This window comes from Fundulus heteroclitus, chromosome 17, assembly GCF_011125445.2.
Source record: "Fundulus heteroclitus isolate FHET01 chromosome 17, MU-UCD_Fhet_4.1, whole genome shotgun sequence".
Taxonomy (NCBI): domain Eukaryota; kingdom Metazoa; phylum Chordata; class Actinopteri; order Cyprinodontiformes; family Fundulidae; genus Fundulus; species Fundulus heteroclitus.
The window spans coordinates 14,771,726-14,776,926 of record NC_046377.1 but is presented as its reverse complement, the minus strand read 5'-3'; the positions used below and the strand labels follow the sequence as shown (position 1 = coordinate 14,776,926).

The 5,201-nt window shown below is 40.5% G+C and overlaps 1 long non-coding RNA gene across 1 annotated transcript; it reads right to left on the bottom strand.

Moving 5' to 3' along the window:
* Positions 1–289: 289 nt before the first annotated feature.
* Positions 290–1,597, bottom strand: LOC118566617. Its single transcript, XR_004933152.1, has 3 exons — positions 763–1,597; positions 439–520; positions 290–346 (listed from the first exon to the last, which is right to left on the bottom strand). It is a non-coding gene; the product is annotated as an uncharacterized LOC118566617 (long non-coding RNA).
* Positions 1,598–5,201: the final 3,604 nt, after the last annotated feature.

The window sequence follows — 5,201 nt, the reverse complement described above, 5'->3', positions numbered from 1 at the left end:
AGCCTTAGGTAAATAAGTTAGGTTTGACAGCTGATTATGCATCTGGGGAGACGATGTTGGAAGTAGAAGGGCTCGTTCAAACCAAAGCAAAGCAAAGGGAGTATTAACTTCCATGATTTATCTTATTCAGACCGGGGCCATTGCAGAGGATTCCAAAATGTCAATCATTTCTCAGCATCGTTAATTAGACCATGTGACGGTTGGTAGCCTTGTGATATACGAGATCAAAAGGTTAGTATATATAAATTCTGGTTTCAGATATAATCAGTTCCACTAACTTGCATTTAATACCTTCCAGGTTGTAGTTTCTTATAAAGGGGAGTTTCCAGATCCTCTTGTTATTGATCTAAAAGCAAAATTATGATGAGTTTCAGTTAAAACCTGTTTTGACCGCTAAGTGGAAGTGGTGGCCTAACGGTTAATGAGCACGGTGCTTACGTCCTGGAGAAGCTTCATGGTTCCTGGTTCGGCCTCATGGACTGACATGCTGGGTCTTTGAGCAAGGCACAGTGGCAGCCCACTGCAGAGGACAAAATCTTATGGATTATGCAATGACAATAAAAAATGATGATTATTATAATAAAATGTTTGCTGATGCTAAAGGAGGGTCTCTAAAGCATGAAGTCAGGGGAGATTTTTTTTTGCTTTTGTCTCTGCACAGAACCAGAATTCATTACAAATGCAATATTGCTTCAGGTTCTGTCGGCCCAGTTAAGTGGCAATCAAAAAAAGACACCTTGGTATTCAATCTGACAGACATACTGTTACCAGATGCGACAGGTGGGACAGTTCAGGGCTGATGGTATCAAACGTTTCCTTTGAGACATAACATTATCAGTATAAGTATACATAGAGCAAGACGTTGACCAACAGCAAGATCAGAATGCCCTCTGGGTCCTCCAGATACTTCCCATTAAAGAAGAGACTCCAAGGCAGACCTCTTGCTAGAGCGACTAAATTCCATCTTCTATGCATCGTCTCCCTCATTGACTTGCCATCCAGAACACAGTAAAGCAAAATAAAACTCATATGATCTATACTGTTTAAATCTGAACTGGACTATTTGCATTTGAGAACTACTGGGTCTTCCCTCTGATCACTTTTCTAATCTATCCGGTCATATGAAAAGCACAAACCTCTCAACCAGAAGTGTCTTAAATTTGCAATGAAAGTCCGTTTTCAAATACTTTCTAAGACTAAGATTTCCTTCTCCTGGAGAAGCAAGCCTTTTATAAACTTTATGCAGAGTGATTTCAGCTGTTCTTTGCTGCAGGGGACAGTTTGCACCCTTGTTTCTTTTTTTGTTAGTTTTACATTAGGCGATACACTTGGCCAAATCATAGTTTTTATATATTTTCATTCTTTAGGAACTCTTGAGCAATTTTGCTGATGTGCTTTGGACTGTTGCCATCTTTCACAATGCATTTTGGAGTGTTGACCTCACATTACTCTATTCCCAAGCTTCTTCTCATCTCATGACTCAATCATCCAGTATTGTAGTCATCATAGTGCCATCTACTGTATAAACACAATCATTAAACAATTTCTGCATTTATAATATTCTAAATCATTGTAAGTCCACCTCTATGCTGCAGAGCAAAGACTACAGTTTCCCATGGTTGTAGCTGTTGGATATACATCAAACAGCCTGGGTTCTTTTCTGGTAGAAATGGCTTTCCTAATTTTCAAAAAACAAAAAAACAAAAATAAACAGTGCTACTGATGTTTTAAAGCTTATGGGATTGGTAGACAATTAAAAACACACCTTTGATATTAGACAATCTGTTAGGATCAGATTCTTTCAGTTTAGCTAAGTAGAAACCTGACTTGTATTTAAATTTGAATCAAAAACTAAATATTTTTAAACAGACTGCAAATGATCTGTAGTGTATTAGATGTATCAGATGCTGAGCATCGGACTGTAAGGCGCACTTAAAATCCTTAAATTTTCTCAAAAATTGATGGTGCGCCTTATAATCCAGAGCACCTTACATATGACCACAACTGTGCTTACTGACCAATTATATGTGGTACAAAACACTCAAAAATCTGTTATGACTTTGGTAAGCAACAAAGTCACTCCACTCAATGGATATTCGGAGCATTACAGTACACTGTGTCACTACCTGATCAGACCACTGAGCTGTCTACAAGACTGCCTGACTGTAATGTTAAAACTAAATGTGCATTCATGTAAAGGCCCCCACATACTCGGGCGTAGTTCACTCCATGGAGGTCCGCCCATACTCGAGGCGTACTCTGCACCTGTGGGAGCCTTTAGGCAGGCCGCACCCGCAGTACGTGATAGCAACAATAAACCTATTAGGTTATTTCAATATAAAAGTTACATTTATTTTTGCCTTATGTTAGAAACAGAGCAGTGAAAGCAGAGTGATATTACACACTTGGGAACAATATTCAGTGCGCCTTATAATCCGGTGTGCCTTATGGTCCCAAAAAAATATGGTACTTTGAGGATCCTATTCTCACAGAATTGCATTGTTTTTGATTAAGAGAAAATATTAATTAAGATACTGTATATCCCAAAAAATGGTAACATTTCATTGCCATTTATGGGACATTGTCTGTTTATTTACCTACACCTCCAGAAGACTGCTTCTTTGAAAGTGGCCAACACTTTTGAGTTAACTTTTTTTTTTGCTCTCATCACACCGACATTTATTTCATGGCTTGGGACCCACAGACAGGAGGTGTGGACAGGCGCTGTGAGAAGGCGGAGGTGGGGAGGCTGCAGAAGATGGGTTACGTTCATCATAAGGTAGATGGTCGGGGGGGAAGAAAGTCTCCTTCCGCGGCCAAAACATGTCAGGATTCCCAAAATGCAGCCTCATTTTCTGACTTGTTCCTTATATTGAGCTGCCAACATGTGTGAGTTTTAAACTGATGCACTCTCATTACTGACTGTGTGGACACCTTGGAGACTGTGGTCAAAGGAGTAAAATCACATTTTTCGAACAACTCCTGCACCATGGAGTTCTTATACGAGCTGCTTTTGATTATACGTACATGTGTGAAAATATTTGACTAAAACTAGCATTACTTTTATACTGTTCATACCACAAGTGTCACTCTGCTAGAGTACACACCCTGTTCCAATGCAGAACCATTAACAAGTCTGACCGTTCTTAAAGCTAAATTCAAACCATTTCCTTTTAATTGCTTTACACCCTAGCTGCCCAAAGAACCCCCCCCCCCCCCGCCCCGTCCATGCTTCCCTCCATTCCTGCACATGAAGGAGGCTAATCACCGGTGTGATCTCCCCTTTTTCACCTCTGACCCCTCCAACACAAGAATAACAACCTCCACACCAGCCCTCCAAACCCTTCAACGCTTTCCCCCCAATTAGGTGGGTGCCTTTTCCCCTGGCAGATGACAGATGAGGGGTCGACGGGGTTGTCAGACCCCCTTGCTAGTCTCTCCTCGTGCCCACTGAGGGATGAAACAGGAGGACGTCCTTGCCTTGGGGACTGACAAGGGAAAGGGTTTCACGATGGAAGTCGTACTGACATAGATAAATGACTGTCCAAATGCCGGGCACGAGAACACAAAAAAAAAAAATAAGAGTCGACGGTCGGCTGACTTAGCAGATGAAAAATAAGCCCTGCTGGAAAGATTAGGGAAAAAGGATTCAATGAGATAATTCTTATGGCTGAAAAGCAGGAGATAAAAGAGTCGGCAAACCTCCAAAGATGACATGGCTATACCTGCTGAGAAGTTACAAGAGCCGTGGAAAAACTGGCAGATTGTCACCATAACATAAAAAAAAAAATAACGCACTGTGGGATTGAACAATCACCAAAAAGCAAATGACACTGATAGCAAAGGGAGAAAAAGTAACAATAAGGCTGTGATTGCTGCGCAGGAACAATGCTGCAAGCCCTGTTGCTCTGCTGCAATAAAAGCAGGGCAGCAGTCACATGAATCAAGGCGTCGGGGGCTTTTCTCTTTCTGTTGTGTGTTATGACCACTGCTAATGGGCAGCAGATGTGGAGGTATTTCACAAGTGTGGCTTTGGAAAACATTCTCGCACATAAATCCAATTAGGCTGGATCCTTAACACGAGCTGGCCGGCGGGTCGGTGAGCAGAAGAGCATGCTTCGGACTGGCTAAACACTCAGACACAACTGACTTAAATAATTGGAATTTTTCACAGCAGGTAGAGAAATATGCAAACTAAATTGAGGCTAATTGCCCAACTAAATTCTTAAATCAGAATTTTCTGTTATTTGGGCTCATGTGTCGTGTACTGGTGAAGATTCCCAGTCATCCAGGACACGGCAAATCCAAGAAAAAAAGTTATGAAACAAAACAACTGGACTTCAGTAGTTGAAAATCTTGCTCATCATCTGAAGGGGCATCTCAACACAAAGCTAGAGATGAAGAAGTTCAAAGACTTTATGATGTTTGGGAAGTGCCGTTCTGCATCTCTAAATTCACATGCAGCTTGGATTCCAACAATAGGGAAAAAAAGCATGTTTTAAAACGTTTTAAATAACAAAATGAAATTATTCTGTTCTGAGTCAGAAAGAAAGAATGAAAGAAAGAAAGAAAAAAAGAAAGAAAGAAAGAAAAAGAAGTCTTCATATGTCATTGCAATTGCAAAGGTCTTGCTCAGCGACCCATAATGGCCGTCTGTGGGGTTTGAACCAGGGACTTGCACCCTTCTCAGAACGCTAGCACAGTGCTCTTAACAATAGGCTCCCCACAAACTATAAAATCTAAAAAAAAAGTCCAAAGTAAAAATCTCCCAATTAACCCACATAACCCCAAACAGGACATTAAATAAAAATTCTTCATTAGCTAAGGTTCAACACGATCATTTGTATTCTGGTATGCATGCAACAAAACCCGGTGATTCCTGGTAGCACAAAGCATCAGGAAAAACTGAGAAACTTTGGTCAAAGTCAAAGCAGAGATAGCAACCATATAGCACTACAGTTTGGGTAATATAACAACAATACACTATACTTGAACAGGAATCCATCCATGATCGTTTGCCTGCTGGTGGAGTCTTAAGTCTGGTCAGTGAGGTCCAAATTCCTTTATCCTGTTCTTTCCTCTAGCAATAGCCATATTAAAGTAATATTTTGTAAATAGATGACAATTTTTTCTTTCATTACACCTTTTTTCTCCTCTCTTTTAGTTGTAGTCTGACTCTTCTGTTTGCATTCATATGTTTG